Here is a 25,532-nt window from a genome sequence, read left to right as displayed (position 1 = left end):
CCAAGTTCTCGCCCCCCCAAAAGTGTTTTTTTTCTGGGTCCACAATCTCATGTGGTGCCTCAAAACGTTCATGGTTTTTTGCACCATACCTCCTAAAGTGCTATTTTCCAGGTCTGCAATGTGCATTTTTGTTTATTGTGCCAGAAAAAAGTGATTTTTCTGGATCCACAATCTCATGTGGGCAATGTTACTCACATGGGATTTCACACCTGGAAGGTGGCGTCCCAGATTTGGGCTGTGCTGGAAGGTATGCAATGCATAAGGCGCTCTAACATGAAAGTACTGGCATCTTTTCTTCCTGTTCACCTTTCATTTTGAAAATGAACTTTCTTTTCTTCAGTGTGCTACCAGTCTGGGGAAAATGTGTGCTACTAGTCTGTGTAAATGTTTTGACACTTTCCTACTAGATGCCTTTTTATGTATATAAAATAATTGCTTTACCCTCCTTCACATTATAAACCTGTGACAAACTGTATATACTTCAACAAAACTGTTTTATTTCCCCCCCTTGTGTTCTCTCTGATATTTCAGCTAACTCCTTTGATTTTACATACTTCAAAAGTCCACTGTGGGGGAAGATGCTTTGTTCTTTCTTCATTATTTTGCCTAAGAAGAGAAAGCAAAGAAAATAGAGTAAAACATTCACAGACCTGCCCATGATGCCTTTTCTTGGAAAATAAATTATATTGCTACTTTCCTAATTTTTCCTAGAATTGGCATCTCCCCCCTTTCTTTTTGTTCTTCTTTAACAATGAATAATGGAGCAATATTTCCATGTGATGCTAAGAGGTGATCCTTATGACCCCAAATTTGCCCTCAGCGTATGATGAATTCAAAGGGGCACACAACTAGTTGAGAAATGACTGTCTGATTGTTCAGTCTTGCAAACAAATAAATTATTAGCACATGATATAGTGAGCAACAAATAATACTGATACTTAGAAACTTGAGATGGATGAATCTGAGCTGCTGAGATATCATTCATTAACAATTTCAGTATGTGGACTCCTTTAGTATATGAATTGGTGTCCCCACTACTGAAGGCAGTTGCTCCTTTTTAGGACTCCACTTTATTCAACAGTGGGATGTATACAGCACAAAGCTTGGGTTTCCATTTTTGGGTACTTTTTAAGGTACTTTGCTACTCTTAAGGTGCTTTAAGTTACCTTAAGGTACTCTTTTCCAGACTTGAACAAATTTTGTCCATGATGCCTATTATTACTCAGAAATTACTCAGTAATTATTTTTCTACCACTTTTCTATCCAAAGGCCACCTAAGTGGTGCACAAAAGTTAATTAAAACATAAAAATTAAAATAAAATACAAGTTATAATCAATGAAGTAAAACACTGAGGGCTGTATTCAGTGAAATAATTGCACTTGTGCATGTACTATTGCTAGCCCAAAAGGACTTGCCCTTCTTCCCTGCTCCTACCATCCCCAGATATACTCCACGCAGTTGGAGGGAAATCCCAGAACAGATTTAGGGAAGATACAATGGGAGAACATTTTGTTGCACAAGGAGAGGTCCTTGTGCTGATGGAATCTTGGCCTCAGCACTACATTGAATACAACCCTAAGAAAATCAACATGTCAAGGATGTCTGTGGTAGATGAATAAGGGAGGCTGGAACAATTCAGATCAGGAAAAGCAGGTGAAGAAGCCAAGCATACCTTTCAGGGAACCACATTCCAAACTATAGGTGCCACAATTCCCAGGACCCTAGTTAAACCCAGCACTGTGAACTGGGGTTGGAATTGGGTTAGGAATCAATGGAACATTATTTATTTACCGGTAACTCTTTTCTAAACTGCCCTTTATAATTCCAGAGTGGCTCACAACCTTACATTCCACTAAAATCAGCACAGTGGGATGCAATAATATATAATAAAACATATCAACATCCACAGTGGACCCGTCAATTATTTCAATAAGCCTGGGATTAATAACCAGTAATGGCTAGGTGGAGGAAAATTATTTAGGAGATATTGGAAACTCATTGGAGTTGGTGCTTGCCTTATTACGGAGGGGAGTTGATTCCATAAACCGGGTACCACAATGGAAACCTCCCCCAGGTGGCAACAAAACCAAGAGGACCTCCTTCAAAGATCTCAATATGAACAAATAAATCTAGATATTTAAGGTGTGTGAATGTATATATAAAACTTTACATCAGAATCCATTAAATAAATAAAAAACTACCCAGCTGGGGTTAACAGAACAGACATTGGTACTAAAACGCAAAATAATGGACTGTGAAAACTATTGAAATTCATTCCTAATGCCAGCAAAGATTCCAGAACCCACATTAAACCACTGCTTTGGGGCAACCATAAACATGGTGCTAAGTGAAAGCAGTATTGAAACAAGAACTACTACAAAGGTTTCGATTAGGTACTAAAATGAATCCATTGTGGGAAGTGATACGGACAAAAGAAATCCACAACAAAAACAGACATGCAAGTAATGATTTCGGAGCAGCTCGAGAAACCAAAATAATGTCATCTTTCTGACAAGAATAATCGCCAACACGTTTTAATCAAGGAATTCACTAGCTCAAATGGTTTTGAGTGGTGGAATGCAGTTACGTAATCGGCTGATTGAGTGCTTTGCTGCACATCTTGCACAACTGCTTTACTACATAGCCACATGGAACTCATTTTTGTGGGTTCAGACATTCCCCCAGTTTGTGCTACCTAGATATAATGGGCCTGCCAAGCCAATTTTCTAAGCCACAATGTGAACTACTGCTGCTACTGCTACTTTTTGTTGTTGTTGTTGTTAACTTTTAACAGCTAGATCCTATACTTGTAGCTGACTGGCTGAAGTCACTTCCGAAGGAAATGTGACTGTTTATGCTTACCCTAAGCCTTCCATGTCTTTAATTGCTTTCCTGCATCTTCAAGTCACTTCTCAAAACCCATCTAATCCACAGTGCCAAGAAATGAAAATATATTTTCATGTCATAAAAAAAAGAACAGTTCACAAGTTTATCAACAGCAGGCTTGCTGACATCAGGAATTTGTGTAACTATTTGCTTCATCGCACTCTCGCTGCCAGCCCCTGGACATGGTTTTTTCCAAGTTGATACCCATGATGAGCTCTCGTCAAGTTAGCGGTTGTTAAAGATGTTTCTTTGGCTATCGGGCCTTATATTTTGCTGATGCTAAAATAAGAGTAACTCTTAGGGTTGAAATGATATGTATTAATCTTCAACTGTTTCAGATCTAACCTGAAACTTGAAACCTACTTTTGATTCTTAAGTGTATATCTCTTTCTGCAATTCCTGGTAGAATTGTGAGTAGAAAGGCGGGCAAAATTATTGTCCAATATCTTTAGTGGTTGTATTAAGAGAGGTGGGTTTTCTGCCCTCATTTGGGCCTGGTCTTGCATTCACCTTCTCCTTCCCTCCGAAATGATATGCTGCCACTGGTGTGATACCTTATGTAATGTTGAGGAACAACTATTTGTGAGTAAGATGCAGTTCCAGGAAAAAGGTGTCTACAAAATAATTAAACAGAACAAAAGGATTAACAGATGTTTTTCAATACCCAACCTGTAATATATATTCCAACAGTTTTGGAAGAAGAAGTACTGGAAAGGTTGTGTAAGATCTTTGGACACGCTTGGGGAAACAACACCAAGCATTTCTGAATATTTTTCAGATAAACTTCCCAGTTTATTTTGCATTCAACCAAGGAGCAAGCTTGTATCATATTGGTAATTGTTTCAGAATTTGTACGCTTTCCATTTTGGAGCAGGAAATTCACTGTTTATTTGCCTACTCAGGGGTATGATAGATACCCTCTTGGAAAAGACTCATTTGTTGAGTTGAATTATGTTGAAATATGTGTGAAAAGTTGCATTTTCACTCTTCACAAGAGGCAAATGTGTGGTTTTAATTACTTTCCAGGCATTTATCCTGTGGCTGAAATATTTGAATCCAGTCTCTGGGCCTGAGTGCCAATGCCCCATACTAATTTGCTGTAGCCTTCGTTTCAGTATTTCACACACACACACCCCCCACATGGTCGGTCCAGGTGCAAGCTGAAGTCGATAAAAGCTGGCAGCATTTGTTTTATTGTGAACCTTATTCAGCCTGATATTTAATTACGTTTCCATGTGGATTTGTAATGTGGATTAATAGTTTTATTGTAAGCCTGCGATTAGTTTCTGTTTGTTCTAATTTCTGTTTGGCTCTCTTGACCTTGAGGTGAAAATCCCCCACACAGAGAAGATGTATTCCCTCAATTTAATGCCAGTCTGAGGTGTTTCTCCTGCATCATCAGATCAATGAAAAGTAAATAGCCTACACTTCTTGTTTCACAGTGCAGTATTGATCTTTCTTCAGCTTTTGCTTCCCTTTTTTTTCCCTGCGTCTTGTGTCTTTCAACCCCTGGGACCAAAGTGATTGCCATAGATTGGACAAGCTAACAAGCGCATGATAAGGAACTAGTGTTTTGTGGTATTCTCGCATACACATGCTTGGTATATAAACCCAGACTTCTCTGCATTGAAAGAGAGGTGCCATTTTGTGTATGGCACAAGTCGGTGTGAGAGACAAACCAGAGGGAAAGCAGTAGAACAACAGAGGATTTAATTCTTCACACCAGTCTTTTATTTTTGCAGCTGGTGCCAAGCATGGTAAGGACATCCCTGGACATTACTTAAGACAAGAAGCCCTGTGGGGAACGTTGTAAGCCTTTTCTTGCCTTGGTGAACATATGGGACTCTGGCAGCTTGGAAGGTAAGTCTGAACTTGAGACGGTAGTGACCATATTTTCATTTTTGTCAAGCCCTGTTTGAATGCTGGCTTTCAACATCCTGTGTCACACATGTTACAGGCAGTGCTTTGAAGTTACTAACAAAGATGGTTCTTTTTTCTTATTGCAAGTAAAAGATGGGATTCCCATTGCTTCTCAGAAGTTTGTTTTGTTTGATTGTTTGGGGTTTTTTAAGAAAAAGAATGGGTTGATTTTAGGGAGGAGAAATGCATTCACTTGCCTTCTAAATGTATAATGTAATGGAAATACCATATTTTGTAAATCTAAGTGCTTACCTCTCTTCAAGTCTGTTCAAGCTGTGATATTATACACACTGTGCTATCTACACACACACACACACACACACACACACACACACACTATGGGCCCTTCTCTGTCCAAAGTGTTCTTTGGTACACACACAAAATGGATAAATGAATAATGGATAGCATATCACATACTATGCAATCTGTTGTTTCCTTCAAATTGGTAGATATTTGGGCTGTGCTCATCTGTAGTTTTCTGACATTTCTTTCGGTTTGTGGGAATACAGTTGTTCTCTCTAAAGGTGCTTATTAGTCATGAGTGCCATTGACTGCTGCTGGAAGAGAAATAAATGTAAATATAAATAAGTAATTCATCCTCAAGTTACTTTTCACCTCCCCTTTCAGACACTCTGCTAGAGCAGGTGTGAGGATATTATCATACTAGTTCCCTGACAGTAATCACAGATGTGCTAGTGTAGATGTAGTGAAAAGTTACTATTTTCTGTCTAATCAGTGAGGTTGTAGCCTTTTGTATATTAAGCACTGGAACATGTGCAGGGGCTTGTCACACTGCTTTCTTTTGTAATACTTAACACATTCTCTGAGCTCCTCACAGTTGCACACAAGCATTCCCTTCTGTAATTATTATTGCTGAGAATATCCGGATATACAGTCAGTACAATGTCCATTGGACACCACTGCAATGCGGGTTACTGGACAGTATTTTCAGCAGCGCCATGGACAATGCAAGGTGTTACCTTTGTTATTTGAGTTGTTAAAAACAGAAAACATTGCACATGTCTCAAATTACCGTATATCTAATGCTGGAGCTCTTTTCTTTTGAAGCACTGTGACATTTTTCACTTCTTGGAGCGAGGTGCTTGTTCCCACCTGAACTATTATGTAATCCTCAGGGTAACCCCACTCCTGATTTGAACACTATTAATTTTCTATTATAGCATGCTAAAGATGTTCTGCAGTGTGGCACTCACCTGCATTATTGAGTCAATGACCAATTGCAGAGTTGCTTGGTGCTGGTTGTGGCTTAACTCAACCCTTCGGGATCTCATTTATTATTTGCAGATATTGATTTTTTGTGGGGGAGGGGGAGCAAGAAGTGTGACTCTAATACTGACTTAGACCTAGACTTACAGCTGTTAACACTTAATGGTCTGGTAACTAAACAAGCCCTGTGTGAAGCTTGCACGTTTATGAAGAGTACTGATGCACAAATAGATTATCCCATTCATTTGTTTTGTGACATTGGGGTGAACAATGCCTTTTGTTGTTGTTCTTTTGGCAATAGTTAAAATCTAATGTCCACCATTTCTTCCCCAAATATCCTCTCGGCAGAAGACTACTAAATTGAGGGTGGAATGACCACTATATATTCAGTTTATACAAAATGAAATTATGCTAGAAAGAAAGCTTCTTGTTCAAAGTTAGCCAACATGGTGCCTACAGAGGTGGTTGGACTACATCTCCCATCAACCCCAGCCAGCATGGCCAATGGTCAGAGATGATGAGTGTTGCCATCCAACAACATCTGAAGGGCACCACAGTGTCTATTCTTGTTCTAGTCAAATAATGACTGCGTCAAAACAAATTTTGAGCTTTATGTAAGTTAGGATCTTTGAAAATAAATTCCTAATTCAGTGTCAATATGGGCATACCAATCCTGACCACTCTAATTGTGGCATGTGCTAGGATAGAAGCAGGGGTGTCAACTTGAATAAAATACTGGGTGGGGGAGGTAAGCCCTGCCCCATAAAATCAATCACATGTTGTGGTGCATGGACACCATCTGAATGGCAATGCCCATCAACTTTGGGGGGTCACCAGTACCCTCAAATACTTTATTGGGGGAGCAAAGGGCCCTTGCCTCCTAGGAGTTGGCTCCTATGGATTTAAACATACTGCTGGTCCCTCCTTGTATGACAAATGAACAGTTTTGGAAATTGTTCTCAAAGCCTGTCCTGAGTGCCAATGGGCATAAAGGCATGCAGGTATTAATATGGTGGTTGGTCCAGGGAATGAAGATGAATGATGCAGGTCTGTGCACATCTACACACATCTACACACACACACACACACACACACGAGTTTGGGGCTGGTGTTTCTTGCAGTCCAATCTCTTGGAAAGAGCTTTGCAATAAGTCAGGATCTAGGAAGGTGCTAAGACCAAACAACAGGAGAGAGATGTTGCATTCATGCCCAGCTTGTAGCATCCGAAAGACATTCAGCTGACCAGAGTGCTAGACAAAATGGATCTTTGGTGCAAGCTCCCAATGCCCCTTTAAATCAGCAGTTCAAACTCAGTAGCTGGAAGCATCTTAAGAAGAGACTTTAATGTTACACTTCCAAACTCTTTCCATACCACATTTCACAACAGCACACTGAAGTGCAGATTATTAAACCACACTGTAACTGTAGCTCTGTGTGTGGAATAGGGATCTCCTGAAAACTCTCAGGACCCTTAACAAACTACAGTTCCCAGGATTGTTTGGGGGAAACCAAAGTAGAATATGAGTGCTTTAAATGTATGGTGCGACTGTGGCCTTCAACTCAGCTGCTAGCAAGGCTGAAACCACAGAACTTCACCAGGGCCTGTTTGTGAACAGCATTCAGTGTATTGAGCCATTTTAAGCCCAATGTTGTTTCCTACTCACGCAGCCAGGAGTTTCACAATTGTGTGGCTACAAACAAGACTGCATAACAAACCAAAAATCATTGCTTCAGCAAAATAAGCATTCATTTTCCCTGAGTGGAGCAGGTGTGGCTTTGATTCCTCCCCCCTCATCCTACTTTCTGGTAATCAGCAGCATTTGTGGCTAATTCTCTCTAAATACTCACTTTGTTCTTTGACTAGTAGTCTACCCATTCACAGCCAAATGGAGCTTTAGAATTATTTTTCTGCCCACTGTTCAAAGTATAGTATATTTCAACGCATTTGTTATTACTGTGTTTAATGAAGAAGCAACTGTGTATTAATTGCAAATTTCATTTACTTCCACGGAGTGATTATGCAAATAGGGATTTAGTCATCCTAGGCACCTATTATGAATGGGATTAGCCATGGGTGATGGGGTTCAGAGTTAGGTCCCATCTTTCTAGCATAGCCATACCATTCAAGTGTTATGATCAAATGTTAAGCTACCATATGAAGAGGTCCAGTGGGGATGAACATCATCATTTCAGCCCCTCTCCAGATTGTTGAGGGCGACTTTCTGAAGCAGGGAGCCAAAACGCCCTGAGTTTAAACACATGTGGGGAGCCTTTACCAGTGCACAAGATGCTGTCCCCCACTGCTGACAGTCACTTTCCACAAATAGGTGTATGACTGGAAGAGTGATGGAATGGAGTTAGCATACCTATCGTCACTCCCCATCCCCCTCTACACATAATAACTTAAGACTTGATTATAATGTTTGAAGATGGAAAGGATAATGATGAGTATCCTGGTAAGAAAAGTGATTAGTTCACAAAAAGGCATCATCAAACTATAATGGATAGATTTCTTTGGGGACCATGGATAGCGGCACTGAATACTACGTTTGTTTGGAAGTCAAGGGCCAAAATGCTGCTTTCTAAAAGTAACATTTTGGCCATGTAAGACCACTTAGGTCTTATTCAGTTCACTTGGCCTATTGTGTATGTCGTTACTAGAATGAAATGGAGCAGTTCACTCAGCACTGACCTGCTGCTTGTCACCCATCCATCACCGTTCTTCTTCATATGATCAGGCGGGATATTTCAGAAGACATAGAGAGCAACTGTTCTTTATACAAGTCCCGGGGTTGTTTCTCTTTCAACATTTGATGCACCTAGTAAATAAAAACATGAAGAATTCAGAATTGTTCATCCTGCTAACCCTATGAGTATTCTGTTGCTATAAATATTAATTGCCCGGGCAACAGGGAGGTTCATAGAACATTAGGTCAGGTTGTCATATATATTGCAGACACGGGTAACTGAATGAAATGTAGCACACACTAATGATCAAATTTATCTCTGCAAAATGTATCAAAGAATTAGGTTGGGAACCCCCAGTTTTAGGACGGGGTGACAGTAGGAATTAATTGAAATTACTTCTCAGGGCAATACATATCGCTCTGTTACCTTTTTATATATAAATAATTCCCCTAGTCACTTTATTTGCAGACTAACAAATAATGTTTATTGAGAAAAACTAGAGAGAAGAGTATAAGTGAAGTCTTATACCTTAGCTTATAATGGTCAGATCACTAGAATTCCGTTTTGTCTCTTTCTAGCAAAAAGAATAATTTCAGGTCATCCCCTCCACAACTGACTGCATATAAAAAAGCTAGGGGTAAGCTAAATACTTACCTATGCAGAGCAAGTGATTGTGGCTTAGGCTTTCTAATTGGATCGAAGCTGGTTTGAGGGGTGAAGCACATCAAACAGCAGTATTTGTCAAGGAACTACAAGATTGATAAGGGCTGTGGCTAACATCAAGTGAATGCATCATGTGAATCTACAAGTGGGGCAAACTGGAAGCAGAATACATAGCAATGTGAACCCACAGTGATGGGTGTGATTGTGCCAGTCTTCTTATACTCCTCTGTTGTCCCTGTATAAGTATATACAGGGCTCCTCGATTCTCCAGCAACAAATAGACTTCAGCCACAGTCCTATGAATGCTAAACTTGAGTAATCAGCACCAAATACAGCAGGGCTTATGTCTGAGTTGGTTACATTGTTTGTTTACTGCCATGCACTTCATTTCTTGAATTTGCCCTGTCTCAACCAGTCTTGCTTTCTTCTGTACTGGTGCTTTATCTTGTGTAGCTTAGACATGGCAAATGTATTATCTTGGTCATGAAAACCACTTCCTGATTACACCTTTGTATGTATATCAGTCTTATTTTGTGAGTTCCTTTTCCACTCATATTTTTACAGGCCCCTGCCTCCTTAATCGAGCAATTTGTAGCTTTCATTACAGAAATGACTTCATGTTGACGACGGTTTGCATTACTGCTGATCACACAATACGTCTTGTGTGGGTTTATGTAGCTGAGGAAACAGGGATGTCCAGGGGTGCCAACTTGAATAAAATATTGAGGAGGGGGCAGGTAAGCCCTGCCCCACATAATCGATCAGAAGATGTAGCATGCATACACCATTTGAATGACAATGCCTATCAACTTTTGATGCTCCTGGCCCTCTCAAATATTTTTATTGGGAGAAGATCAAAGGGACCTTGGCCCCTGGGAGTTTGTTCCTATGGGGATGTCCTGTTTCCTTAAAGTGGAGATTGGCAGGCTTGAAGTTAAAGCTCTCTAGTCACATTGTATGGAATTCTTACAGTTTGGAAAAGAGTGTGGATTAAACTCTCGTGTGTACATTCATAATAACTTGCTTGGGAGAAACTGCCAAGTGATGGAAGAAAGGTAGTATTACAAACATTAAAAGAAGATCACATGTCCTATAATATTTTTTCCCCCAGCCACTGGAAGCTGGTCTTGTAGTCCCTTTTCTGCCTTTGCCAAGATATACATTGTGGTGTAGTATGAGTGTGGATCAACTCACACAGCCACAATCAACTCTGTGGTGGTCTTGCGATCTCACCATTAGGCTGTAAACTGATTGGAACACAGTGATTTATTGATGTACAAACAGATAATGAATTGATAATTCTCTTAAGTGCTCATTAACCCACACCAAACTGGCTATGTTATAATTATTTTCTTTCTATTAATTACCTTTGTTATCTGCACTGGGAGAAGGGGGGGCAAAGCAAGATGCATATCTGAAGAGAAGAATGTTATTGAAGAAGAAAGATTTTTGGTTACTCAATAATGCACATTTAACTACAGTTCATTAAATTCAGATGATTCTTCATATTGTTGAAATGCTTCAGCTTAGCTAATTGATTTCCTGAATGCGGTTCACTTCGAACCACTTATCATTTCCAGCAGAATGTTTAGAGCTAACATTTTAAAAAGGATGCCTTTGGAATTATGAGCAACAAGGGATGCTACAGGCACAATTTGGATGCCAAAGAGGACCAAGTGTATATTCTAGCTAAACAGAGGTGCATACAAAGATGTGGGTGTTTTGAATCCTGTTGTTTTTTAGCACCAAAGATAAAATGCTCTCTAACTGCCAGGTTACATGTGATAGTTGTTATCAAGGACACTTAAATCCCACAGAGCCCAGAAAGAAAAGTCTTGATAACACTTCACTAAGCCAACTGAACAAAAATAGTATATAATCTGAGGAGAATGGAACAGAGAGGTTTTGTCTTTCTTAGTCCCGGTCTTGTACATAGCAGTTATGTAAGAATGACAGCCATAGTAGTAGAACTATGTGCACTCAAACAAGTGGACCCCTCAATGAGATCTGATGTCATGCCTAGCCATGGCCTGGAACTAGACATGGAGTCCTTGGTGGATGAACCAGCAGTCCACAGTCTGAGGATCTTGAGTCAGGACCCCCTGAATCCATTGTTAAGGATCCCTTTGAGGGCACTTCTGGGTTGATACCTGATGAAATACCCCTGAAGCTGTCAGAGAAGGAGGTGGATCAGTGCCTCCTGTCCTCAAGAGAGCCAGCAAAGGTTTTGGGTCCAGACTGAAGAGCAGCAGCACAATATGCATCAATGGACCCAGAACCATCAATGCACTCAATGATACTTCACTGCCAACAGCTGTGGTTAGGAAGCCAAAGTATATAAAGCCTTCCTCTTGAGTCTTCCAGTTGCAACAAACAGCATGGGTCTCTGGTTCCTTCATCCCTACAGTCTTGTTCCTGGCTCCTGGCTCTAGTTCCTCCTCCTCACTGTGCTGTACCATGTGGAATACCTTGTGATATTGACCTTGGACTGCTTCCTGACCTTCCTCTGGATCATGTTTGGAACTATAATGCATCCATGTGTCTGCTGTCGGTTGGTTAGGACTCCTGTGGTGCACTCCCTGTGTTGGTAAGTACTTTAGTGAGATGCTTACCCTTCCTGGGAATTGAACCCTAGCCCCTGAGAGCACCCCTTGGTGCATGGCATCCAAGTGCATCTACTTACAGATGATGGGTGGGAGGATTCACCCAAAGGGATACTGTGTGGATCAATAACCACACTTCTTTCATGGATGTTTTCTTCTTCACTTGGATCACTCTCACTAGTTTGGGGGCCAGTCTTCAGAAATAGTTTTCAGAAATCTCAGATCCCTTCCACAAATATTTTTAAATATTATATTTTGACCCTGCTTTTCAGAAAAATATTGTCTCCCACAGTGGCTTACATCCATTAGGAAATGAGATCCAGGCCCCTTTGTAGTTTACAAACAAAAACTGCAATAAGCACAAGGAAGAAAGGGAAGGGAAATGGTACAGCAGCTGAATCAGTTTGATGATGTTGAGAAGAAGAGTTTGGATTTGATATCCCGCTTTATCACTACCCAAAGAAGTCTCAAAGCGGCTAACATTCTCCTTTCTCTTCCTCCCCCACAACAAACACTCTGTGAGGTGAGTGGGGCTGAGAGGCTTCAGAGAAGTGTGACTAGCCCAAGGTCACCCAGCAACTGCATGTGGAGGAGCGGGGAAGCGAACCTGGTTCACCAGATTACGAGACTACCACTCTTAATCACTACACCACACTGGATAAAAGGATGAATTGAGAACACAGCCATTTCCATTCAGTTGGTGCTGGGGTGGCTAACGTGTACCTTTGCAGATGCTGCTGAACTCAAATACCCATTGGGTGCAGCCAGTCTGGCCAGTGGTCAGGAATAAAGGGAGCTGCAGCTTAGCATAATTTGGAGAGCCACAGGGTCTCCATCCCTGAATCAGATCCTGGGCTGATATTCCTTTGTTACCTTTCTCAGTTGGCTGAAAGTGCAAAGCTATTTGGTGGCCCTTTGTCCTCTGTTTCCAGTACAGACCAGAGTGTCCTTCTCCTTTCTGCAGTTCCAAGTCAGCAGACAGGTAGCTAGAGCAGAGTTCATTCTGGCAGGGAGATTTAAAACCGCTGTATTCATCATCACATTTATAGTTGGTTCATAATTACTACAGGAGCAATCTTTCAGAACTTCCAAAGTTCAGTGCTCATAGACAAGATATTGGAATGCATTTACTAATTAAATTTGCTGTATTAAAAATCAATTAGATTAAATTTAAACAAGCTCAGTTTAATTAACGGTTGGAGTGTAAGTCAAGATTGAGTTTCTGATGAACATTTAATTCAGTTGTTATTGTACTCAAGTACTTTTTCATGCCTTAATTATCATGAATAACATATATCTGTTCTATAGCAGTCGTTGAAGCTGTCTTCTGCAATCAGCTGGTCAGCTTCTTTCTCACATATACATGCATCACCCAAAAATTATCTGTGACCATGCTCTGAACAATTTGTTCTAAATTAGCAAAGCCTTGACAAAATGAGATTTGTCTTCTCAGAAATTCTTACAACAACCCTATATTGTAGTCGTTACAGGGGTGTTCACATGTTGCATTTAATGAATGTGCAATCTGTGTACCAAAACATTTGAGCTGTACACTTGTGCAGTTATTCCCCTGTGAAGTTCAGTGAGTGTACAGTGTGTATACCCATGTACACAATAGCTGAGCTATAAAAATCAGCAAGTAAACTTTATTTCACACAAGCTTTTCTACATGTATACAGACAGCTTGTAGTGAAACATGCGACTAAGCCTTATATTACTGAGGGTAGGATGCACTCAGAGAAAGTGAGTTCCTTGCCTAAGTCCATCTAATGTTTGTGACAGAAACAGCATTTGAAGTAGGGACTTCCTGGTTCATAACCCTTCTCTTAGTTCATAGCCTACTGCAGGGGTTCCCAAGCTGTGGTACATGGGCCACAGGTGTGCCATGAACTTCATTCACGTGGTTTGTAGGATGTGTGTGTGGATATAATTAAAATTATACAGCATCTTGCACAGTACATTCCCTACCTACAACAGACGGAACAACAGACAGTACATTTCCAAGCACAATTCAAAGTGTTGGTGCTGACCTTTAAAGCCCTAAACAGCTTCGGTCCAGTATGCCTGAAGGAGTGTCTCCACCCCCATTGTTCAGCCCAGACCGCTCCGATGCTGGTTCCCTCACTGTGAGAAGTGAGGTTACAGTGAACCAGGCAGAGGGTCTTCTCAGTAGTGGCACCCGCCCTGTGGAACGCCTTCCCATCAGGTGTCAAGGAAATAAACAACTAGGGAAGTTTTTAATGTTTGATGTTTTATTGTGTTTTTAATACCCTGTTGGAAGCCACCCAGAGTGGCTGGGGAGGCCTGGCCAGATGGGTGGGGCATAAGTAATAAATTATTATTATTATTATTATTATTATTATTATTATTATTATTATTATTTGTGGTCCACCAAGACTCTTCACAAGGTACGGGTGGGAGAGAATTTGAGAGGCTTTTAGGAGAGTAAGACGTAAATAGATGAGACCTTCCTCAACTGAATTTTACACACACACACACTTCCTCCCCTGAATCTGCTTAGCTTTACCAATCAGAGAACTGTGGAGAGGTGGCAGCATTAATGTCTCTTGCTTCCCCTTTGCCTTCATGATGCTCTTTTAGCAGAGGAGGAATCCCTGTCACAAGCCTATTGTAATGCATTGTTTACTTCAGTTTACACTAGGGATAGCATGGTCAGAATCCAAACAGATTCTGAGACTGGGATGAAGCTGAAAGACGCGCACACACACAAACACACACACACACACACACAAAAAATTGAAGCTCTAAAAAAATCTCTGATCTTTAGTACAAATAACAAAGAAGATATCTAAGACAAGAAGGCATTTCCTCAAGGAAACTCCACTCAGTATTATATCTATGAATGCACAATTGTTCAATCTTCTAGGGAAATGAGCAGATCTAGGTAGCTTCAAGGATAGATGCCCTTTTGCCTATTTCACTAACAAAGACCACAGAGGGAGAATGGGGAGAGAAGGCTTTGCAACCTTTGCGATGGAGTCCCGGGGCAATCTTTCTCAAACAGAGGCTTCAGCACATTTTATTTGTTTTGTTGATTTACAACATATTCTGCCCCCCATTCCTTCACGGTGAAAACCAAGGTTTTCAGAACAAAGTGACAATAAAACAAAACTCAAAACAAAGTTTAAAATTATCGACATTACATCAAATACACGAGCAAAAATCAGTCATCATAATAAGAGCCCAACAATTCCTTAATAAGATGACACAGAAGTTCCTCAAAACAACACATGAAACCATTGCAAAACAGGGTGACTGGCAGCAGTCAGGCAAATTCTTGTTGACATAAGCATGACCTTCCTTTTTCCCCAGGAAATTCAGAAGTGATTGATACTGATGGGTTTCTATTTGTTCCATAACACCTAAGCACCTTGGCTTACGTGACGTTGCTTAGTGGGAGGCGGAGCCTTACCTAGTAGTAGTGGTGGGCTAAACAGCCCCTAAGCACTCCTAATAGAATTGTCAAGTTGGAAGAGACTGTAAGGGTCATCTAGTCCAACCCCCGGCAATGCAGGAATATGCAGTTGTCCCCTACGGGGAATAACCCTGCAACCTTGGTGTCATCAGCACCATGCTCTAACCAACTGAGCTATCAGGATGATTTGTGCTCACGCTGCTATGGGGTGACCATGTGCAATCCCTCTTTCAATATACAGTTTGTTCCTGGAAAAGTTTTGCAGTCATTTCCAGTACAGTGGTACCTCTGGTTGTGAACGGGATCCGTTCCAGAGGCCCGTTTGCAACATGAAAAGAGCACAACCCACAGCGGCTCATCTGCGCATGCGTGGGTTGCAATTCGCCGCTTCTGCTTATGCACATGACATCATTTTGCACATCTGCGCATGCGCGAATGGAGAAACCCAGACGTAACCCTTTCTGGTACTTCTGGGTCACCATGGGATGTATCCTGAAAGAACGTAACATGAAGCGGACGTAACATAAGGTATGACTGTAGAGCATATCCTGTAACTTTCCTGCTGAAATCTTGTAACAAATGTTCTGCTTTATTTCTGTCCCACTTTTTTACACTATCACCCCCTGAGGAAGCATCACAGAACAACTAGCAAAGCTGAATAAACTGACCACTAATGCATTAGAATTGTGTCAAGAACATGCTGAAGGACACTCCCACAATAAAACAGCAGTTTGGAAGGTCACAAATTCTGCCCCATTTCTGTCTCACTGTGGTCAGCCATAGGTCTGTTCCATGTACATCCCTCCCCTGAAGAATGCATAAGGTCCACCCTTAAATTGTATATGTTTTGTATGTGAAATACACATCATCATTTGGTACCTAGCAGAAAGGAAGGCACAGAGCCTTGACCAGGCCTGAAACCAAACTAGTAAAGAAGTCTTGCATTCTCTAGAAAAGTCCAGAGCTGTGACACTACCACTTGCCCACTCAAAAACAGGGACAATAGAAAAATAGGTTTTGTATTGAATGGTCCTTCTAGTGTGAAGATGGCTTTCTGGCTTCTTCTTTCATTGCATCAGATGTTCCATATCTTGAAATGAAATGAAAATATGTTATCTCAGGGATGGGAAATTCCAGTTCCCATTTGCCTCATCCAGCATGGCCCAATGGTCAAGTGCTGTTGGGATAATGTAGTCCAACAAATTCTGGAGGATCATCTAGAGGACTACAGGTTCTCCACCCTTTATGGATCAGTCATAGCAATGTTTATACAGATTTCAGCTCCAATGAGCTAGCTGCTATTATGGCTTTAGATATTTATATTCCCTTGGCTTGGTTGACAAAGCCAACCCCATCCTCTATGGGAGAGGCAATTCACACATAAATAGACGTGTCCTTCCAGAACCCCAACGCTATAAGGCCAAAACCCTTTGCTAGCACATTTGTAATTGATTTGGTTAGTTTTTATTTTATTTTATTGCTGGTGCTGAAGCGTTATTTAATATATTTTAATCCAATAATCTCAGAGCACTTTTGTGGTTCACCACCCACCCACCCATTTTATTCTCACAACAACCTAGTGAGCTAAATTAGGCTGAAAGTTTGTGACTGGCCAAAATTTCAGTGACCTTCATGGCTGAGTGTGGATTTGAGTCTGAAATTCTAACTTCTATGCCACCCTGTGACTTTCTAAGTAACGTACATATGTCTAGTTTATAAGGGCACACTCTGAACATATGGGTGTTTGTTAGGAGATATTTGTACTGGGGGTTTTTTCTGGATGCTGCTGTGGTGCTTTTTGCTTCAGGATCCACTAGGGCCTGGGCAACAGCATTGTTGAACCTCATGATGAATGCACATGGTATCAGCAGGGGCGAACGAAGGCGTCATGACACCTGGGGCCGGGCGTTGCTACATAGGGCGCATGTGCGGCATTGCTATGTACGATGCATGCACTGTACGTAGCGACGCCACACATGTGCTGTACATAGCGGTTTGCCGGCAGCACTGCTCCAGCCCCATACGGATGGTGCCGGGATCCTCTCCTTGCGGCTGCAGCTGCAAACAGAGGATCCTCCACATGCAGCTGTGGTGACTGATGGCTGCTCATGCTGGTGCCTTGTCACCCCCAGACATGGCACCCGGGGCGCACCACCACCCCCGTTGTGGCGCCACTGGGTAGAAGAAGAGTTTGGATTTGATATCCCGCTTTATCACTACCCAAAGGAGTCTCAAAGCGGCTAACATTCTCCCTTCCCTTCCTCCCCCACAACAAACACTCTGTGAGGTGAGTGGGGCTGAGAGACTTCAAAGACGTGTGACTGGCCCAAGGTCACCCAGCAGCTGCATGTGGAGGAGCAGGGATGCGAACCTAGTTCCCCAGATTACGAATCTACTGCTGTTAACCACTACACCACACCACACTGGCTCAATAAGGGTATCAGCCCTTATTGAAATGACAACTCTAACCCATGCTAGAAGACATCCTGTGCGTGGGGTTAAGCGCAAGCAATCAAAGACCTGCATGGAAAAACAAGGAAGGAAGCTAAATACACATCCAAACTTGGCATACTTCTGCCAGAATTACTACTGGTTGAGAGATGTGCAGGAAGCTGCACTGAGCTGAGTTGCAGCTGTGAGTGGCGACGCATCTCATATTATTATATTTTTTATGGTAAGCTGAGGAAATGGAGGGATTGTGTGTGTTTTTTTGCAAATCCATGATATTTTTTTATGGCTCTTGCTCTGCAGCCAAGCACTTTCCGCTTTGTCTCTTGTTACAGCCATATAAATACACAACACTGGGTGGGCTTTGTATAGTCCCCAAAACAGTGTTGCAGCGATTCATGAAAATACAGTTTGCAAGGAAGATGTGTAAATCACAGCTGGCCAAAAGCCCTCTTCTTCAGAGAAAGTTTAAATCTTCTGTGCTCTTGCACAGCAGAGCTGGCCTCAGTAAATAATTTTATTGTGTTCTTTTATAAACAATTCTGGAAGAGAAAATTCTCGCCTTTAACACAGTAACGTATTGCAGCTTTGCTACCCAAAGAATTGGATTGATTATGGTGGGATTTAAGATTGATAATAGATAGATCCGTGTTATGACACCCATTGTTTTAGTGCTGGGCTATAGAGGAATGCTTCCTTAAATGGATCATTGTATAAAATATTGACCTGGAGGACTTCATTATTCAAGTTGGAGAGACAGCCACTACTTAACAGTAATAAACTGTTTCTCTGTTACATTGAGAATACTTCAGAAAATATGAGAGTTGTCAAATCTCCTGAAAATCCTGTCTTTATAGTACACATGACACTAAAGCTCGGGCAGTATTTTCTGCTAATAAAAGCAAAGGCACAGACAGATGTGAAGGATATCATGGCGCTCTGACAAGAAACTAAGAAAAATGATACTTTGTTGTGAAGAAGGAAAGACACAGGCCAATGACCTTGGGAAGCTTTAGTAGACCCAGTTATTTCTGTCGGAGTAAAGGAAAGTAATGCCAAAGTGACGTAAAAATAAATATATAAACCTCGGGATTGTGCTAAACTATATATACACATTTGTGGAACAAATAATGTTGGAGAATCCAAAGGTAATTTACAGTGGTACCTCGGTTTACAACCGTAATCTGTTCCGGAGGTCCGGTTGTAAACCAAAACAGGTTGTAACCCAAGGCGCACTTTCGCCAATGGGGCCTCAAAAAAAATGGGTTGTAATCCAAAAAAAGGGACATGAACTTCCAAAACGGTTGCAAACCAAGGTACCACAGTATTTAATATTTACATGCACACTTTTTTTTTTAAGGCAACATCCTGAAAGTGTGGAACAGATCAGCCTTATACTGTAGTCTTCAATAAGATAATGGACACAGTTCATTAAGAAATAAAGTCCTCCATTGGTGTGAATGGGAGCTGCACAATATAGGGGCTGACTCTGTTGCACAGTGGCCACGCATTTCCATGAGGGATATTTTTTTTGGTCGGTTGGCAGTAGAGATGTTAGAAGGCATCAATTTCCATTCTGACCTGTGTTTGTTGCATGCAGCTGCTTCCGTTCCACTACAGTTCAACTTTTGATGAAACTGCATTGCTTGTCTCACTGTCTGTTGTGGTGGAATTTTATTTAATTAGTTACATAATCATTATGTTATTAGACACTGTTCATTTCACTGCAAGGGAGGGGGAACTATGCAAATGAGAAAAAGTAATGAATTACTGGTAAGTATTGTTTGTGGACTGAATACAGCATGAGTTCAAAGTCATATTTGCTGGCTTGATTTCCATTCTGGACATGGTATGAATAAGCAAACATCTGCAATTTTCAGTCCCATTTCTGTGTCCATTAGAATTCACTAACTTCTCCATCTGGTGGCAACTACTCCCTTGGGGTGAATCAGTGGGAGAGATGGGAGATGGAACATATTGACCACTTCCACCAGGCTCCTACCTCCACCTGCAGTCACCTGGCAAGCATTCATTTTATCGGACTGAAACAGGAGAGGGGGAAGCTAAAGGTAAAGGTAAAGGGACCCCTGACCATTAGGTCCAGTTGCGACCGACTCTGGGGTTGCGGCGCTCATCTTGCTTTGTTGGCCAAGGGAGCCAGCGTACAGCTTCTGGGTAATGTGGCCAGCATGACTAAGCCGCTTCTGGCGAACCAGAGCAGCGCACGGAAACGCCATTTACCTTTCCACCGGAGCGGTACCTATTTATCTACTTGCATTTTGATGTGCTTTTGAACTGCTAGGTTGGCAGGAGCTGGGACTGAGCAACAGGAGCTCACCTGGTTGCAGGGATTCGAACCATGACCTTCTGATCGGCTAGTCCTAGGCTCTGTGGTTTAAGCCACAGCGCCACCTGAGAGGGGGAAGGTAGGGGCCACTAATTTAGCTCTTCTGGAAGAACAGCTCCTTGTGGTTTGACTTCTTCTTAAACTGTTCTTATTTCACCTCATCACTATGGTGCCTGAATTTTCTTGTTTTCATCTTCCCTCCTTACCGGATTTTCCTTTTGTATTGAGTCTTTTTTAAAGTAAGCCTGCAGTTAGAGTATCTTGATTTTACTGATCATATTTAAGCCACTCTGTGAGCTCTTTATTGGGTGAAGAGGGGGATTAAATGAAGAAATAACTTGGATTGTGTTTTAAGCTATTTGCGTCTGGCCAGGTTGTTGCTCAGGCCTTGGCATATTTGTACTCCTGACGCACCTGCCAACTTGCATAAGCCACTCATCATTAAAGAGGATAAAACAAGTGTTTGATAATTGATATAATTCATAAGTAAAATGTTTTATAGGTGAACAATTCAATATGAAATCATATACTGAAGGACTTTCTTCAATGATTCACTTAATTTTTATTCCAGGATCTAGTTAAGAAATCGAGAACAAAGTCATTTGTTTTGCTTATATTATTATTTTGAGATTTTACTAGGTACATGAACTGGGGGCAGAAAGTAACAGGAAGCAGATGACTGTATAGCCATGATTTACAGCTTGCTCATTAGTTTCTCAACAGGCTAAACAGAATTTTATATATAATCTTTATAGCCTGAATTTAGTTGCCTGGAGCTGTTACTTAACATCATCTGCGTACGCAGTACTGCCAGGTATTCATTTGGTCTAGATTAAACATGTTGAAGCAGTTGAGAAGGAACCATGAGCTTAAAAAGCATGACACTCATTTTCATGGCCTATAGACTGAATGTTTTTAACATTATTTCTTTCTATTTAAAAAAGAAATCTCCCCTGATGAAATTCCCAAGTTACATAAGGTCACCAAATTTTCTTCACTGAAAATTGAGGAATCTGAGGGCCAAACTAAAAGTAGCATTTGTGTCCTGAATTCTTTTTTTTTTTTTTTTTTTAAAGTATGTGGAGTGGCCAAACCACATCAGGACTGGGGGTGAGTGAGGCTTGAACCCTTTGCGTGCTGAGGTCCCCCAAAACACCCCTACCCCAATAACTCACACATCACACGTAATTTTTGTTTAAGGTTTTTGGCATAATTTTGGCCACAACTTTATTATCATACACATTGTGAATGGTTGCTTAGGCATTGGTTATGACTAGCTATCCCCCCCGCCTTGGGGGATAGCACTGACTCCCGGATTCCAGCGAGCGTCAGTGTGGAGGAACAAGATCAGGGACAACTGGAGCTGCGACACAGACCCTCAGTTCCATCCCCGCATGTCCCTTGGAGCTTACGCGGCCCGCACCCAATCCCAGGGGTTTGGACGAAGGGATGGTAAGCCCCAGAATTCCTTTAACGGAATTCCCGTTCCGCAGCAGCATTGGAGGGGCAGGCACAGCCAATCCATACCCCTCCACCAACCAATTTAACCAATGCCTAACCGCCAACCTTACAAGTTGTGACGATTTGCTACGCAGTAGGCAAAACCCAATTGGCACACACTAATCAGCCGAAAGGAAAAATTCCTATCAGGCCCCCGCACCAATGCGAACGACCCCATGACAGGCATAGCAAGGTCAAAGCAAAAGCCCAATCAAGGGAGGGCGGGCGGGTGATCCGGTGTCCACAGCAAAAGAGAAAGGAACAAGCTGTGGACCTTGCTTAAATAACCACTGATCCCACCCCTAAATTGGCAACATCAAATTTACCCCAGCAACACCAGCCACCAATCTGCTCTCAGCCCTTTAAATTAAACTGGCCGGCAACCTGGGTGTTTTTGTCTGGCCCCATCCGCAACATGTGCTCTCCTTTAGTGAGAACTCGCTTTGCCCCAACTACAGTTCGGTTTGGCATTACCAAAGGGGAGGTGCAAAACACCCTCCATTAAAGCCACTGCAACATGACCATTTCCTGTCCAAAGGCCCAGAAACGTATCCTGTCAGGAAGCAGTGGCAGTAGAAGCAGCAGATACTTCCCAGACCCTGATGGAGGAGTTTCCCTACTGGGGGTGGGACTGCAACTACCATTCCCAGAATCACCAACAGAAAACTGACAATGTTTATGTCATATTGTTGAGGAGAAGACCCTTCCAAGGCATTAGAGGGCTTTCTTTCTAGTGGAATAATACACTAGTCTTAGTCCCATTCCTGGCAGGTAAAAGATGCTGTGTGGCCAACTCTACAGTTCTCTATCTAAAGAGCAGTCAGGTGATGCCCCATGAAATCCCCTATCTTCTCACCTGATTAAAGAAATACCCAGGATGCAAAGGGGTAGCTCACACACCCCTCACCACTGACCTGCCGGCAGCTGTCATTGTGATTCCTTTCCTCTCCCTGCGGTTCTAAGGCCAATGCTGGGAAAGACATGTGTTGGTTAAAACAAAACAAAACTCGGTAAAGAGCAACATTTCAATAAGCCTTGTGAAATGCCTCCAGGGAGCTCCACACATCTCTTCTTTTGCTTTGCATTGTTTACAACAAACTTGCCTGTGTTTCATCCGTTTCTCTCCCAGCGTTTTTACAGCCAGTGTAAATTCCAGCCCTCTTCAGCCATTTGAAAAAATAAAACGAAAATAAAAAATTATATGAATAATGAATGTGCAAGGGGTGGGGGCGGTTGAGAGCAGATTTCATGACCAACCCACCTACATTCATTGAAATGTCTGTAACAGGCACTTGCTTCAACAACTAGGGAGGTTTTCAACCCTCCAGCCCTCTCATCACATTGCAAAGGTTTGTCTAAATAACACCACTTTTAGGTGACATCTAAAAGAAGGCAGGGATGATTCTCGCTGGACCTCTAGTGGAAGGGAGTTCCACAGGGCAGGTCCTGCCACATTAAAGGCTTGGCCCCTAGTAAGGCTGGCCAAACCTCAGGGGTGTCAGGAATCAAAAGAAGTACCTCATAAGAAGGATCTCGATGATCAAGGTGGAGCATAAGGGTACTTTGAACCTTAGTTGTTTAGGGCAGGTCTGTGCAGAACTTCATACCTTCCAACATTCCTCCAGTGAAAATAGGGATGTTGTTGTTGTTGTTGTTGTTGTTGTTGTTGTTGTTGTTGTTCGCCATCCATGTGACTGGATTGCCTCAGCCACTCTGGGTGCATATATAAAAACATAATAAGACATTAAACATTTAAAAACTTCCCTATACAGGACTACCTTCAGTTGTCTTCTAAAGGTCATATCACCTTGGCTTGGGGGTCACATAACTCCATACCCACCAATTAAAATAGGGACATCCTACCATACCCTCCAACATTTCTTCAATGAAAATAGGGACATCCTAAGGAAAAGTGGGACATTCTGGGATCAAAACAGAAACCGGGGCAGCTTCTGTAAATGCAGGACTTTCCCTGGAAAACGGGCACACTTGGAGGGTCTGGAACTTGTCTGAGGCCTGGGGTGGGAGTCTGGTTGGAATAAAGTTCTAAACAAACAAAAAAGCAGCTGGACCTGGTGGGGTCCCAGCCAGCTTAGCCCTCCAAGGCTGGGTGCAAGTGTACCTAGCTGTGCTTCCCCTGCATGGACCTGGTTGGGGGCTTTGTGAATAACACAAGGACCTTAAACCTGGCCCAGCAACAAATTAGCAACCAGTGCAGCCAAATAATCCTGAGTTTTGAATGCCCAAAATGACTCAAGCTTTCCCTGTTCATGTATTTTATTAAGCAGGGACAACTGAAACATGGGAACCTGCCTTATACTGAATCAGACCACTGGTCCATGCAGCTCAGTATTGTTTACAGTAAATGGAAGCCAGGATTTCAGACAAGGGACATTTCCATCTACACCTGGAGATGCCAGGGATTGAACCAGTGACTTTCTGCATCCCAAGTAGCTGCTCTAGCACTGAGCCACAGCCCTTTCCATCAGAATGCTTTCCTGGGGTTTGCTGCTCAGTCTCCCTTTTAGTAATGTAATGTTTGATGAACATTGATTTCCATGTTTCAATATAATGTTGTAGAACTGATGCCTTAGATTTCTTCTGCTTGTATTGGTTGTCTGAACAATCACAAAGCTTGGGACTGAAAAGTAAGGTCTGCCTCATAAGCCGGTTAAATGTTAAAGGGCAGTGTTCCTCCAAGCACTGCAGGATAAGGTGAAACTTCTCCCATCGCCATGCTTTCCCATATCTTTAGAGAAGTTAGTATGGCAAAAAAGGTAAAGGTAAAGGTACCCCTGCCTGTACGGGCCAGTCTTGACAGACTCTGGGGTTGTGCGCCCATCTCACTTAAGAGGCCAGGGGCCAGCGCTGTCCGGAGACACTTCCGGGTCACGTGGCCAGCGTGACATCGCTGCTCTGGCCAGAGCCAGAGCCAGAGCCAGAGCCGCACACAGAAACGCCGTTTACCTTCCCGCTGGTAAGCGGTCCCTATTTATCTACTTGCACCCGGAGGTGCTTTCGAACTGCTAGGTTGGCAGGTGCTGGGAGCAAGCAGCGGCAAAGATAGGTGCAAATACCGTATTTTTCGTCCCATAGGACGCTCCATCCCATAGGACGCACCTACTTTTTTTGGGGGGGGGGGAATAAAGGAAAAAAAATTTCCTTTATTTCCCCCCCAAAACCAGGTCAGGAAACAGTGGGGTGGCGGTGCTGCGCCTCCCCGCTGTCCCCCGAGCTTGTGGGGCTGGCCGATGTCTGCCTGGCGCGAGGGGCGCTCTGCTTCAGGGCGCCCCGCGCGTCGGGTGGCAGGCTACTGTCTGCAGCATAGGGAGCCCTGCGGGATCTCCCGCAGGGCTCCCCACGCTGCGGATGTCTGCCTGGCGCCAGGGGCGCTCTGTTTCAGGGCACCCCACGCGCCCCCCCCCGGTGCGCAAGGCTTGCCGACACCTGCGCGAAGCACGGGGCGTCCTACGGAGGGCGCCCCATGCTCCGTGCTGCCAGCTGCCGCCCGCAAGCCTTGCGCGCCCGGGGGAACTCCCCCCGGGCGTGCAAGGCTTGCGGATAGCTTCCTGGAGCCTGGAGAGCAAGAGACGTCGGTGCGCACCAACGCCTCTCGCTCTCCAGGCTTCAGCGAAAGCCTGCATTCGCCCCATAAGATGCACACACATTTCCCCTTCATTTTTGGAGGGGAAAAAGTGCGTCCTATAGGGCGAAAAATACGGTATATGGATCCCTTTTCCTTATTGCAAAGTTAGGGAGAGTCACTGCTCTCTTTCACTACAAGTTCTTCACAAAATTGGTTGCAATGTGATA

At 42.7% G+C, this 25,532-nt stretch overlaps 2 long non-coding RNA genes across 2 annotated transcripts in view; one reads left to right on the top strand and one right to left on the bottom strand.

The window, feature by feature from the left end:
- LOC307226859 overlaps window positions 1-25,532 on the top strand; it is a 469,238-nt gene that overhangs the window by 279,665 nt on the left and 164,041 nt on the right. Inside the window, exon 5 of the long non-coding RNA XR_013843606.1 lies at window positions 4,630-4,747. This is a non-coding gene — a long non-coding RNA (uncharacterized lncRNA). The remainder of the gene's footprint in view (window positions 1-4,629; window positions 4,748-25,532) is intronic.
- LOC307226864 lies at window positions 476-8,901 on the bottom strand. The gene is made up of 3 exons (XR_013843619.1): window positions 8,727-8,901; window positions 5,225-5,361; window positions 476-606 (listed from the first exon to the last, which is right to left on the bottom strand). It is a non-coding gene; the product is annotated as an uncharacterized lncRNA (long non-coding RNA).

Source organism: Podarcis cretensis (assembly GCF_951804945.1).
Source record: "Podarcis cretensis genome assembly, chromosome: 11".
Lineage (NCBI taxonomy): Eukaryota > Metazoa > Chordata > Lepidosauria > Squamata > Lacertidae > Podarcis > Podarcis cretensis.
The sequence above is the reverse complement of the archived record's forward strand: the minus strand, read 5'-3'. Positions and strand labels throughout refer to the sequence as shown.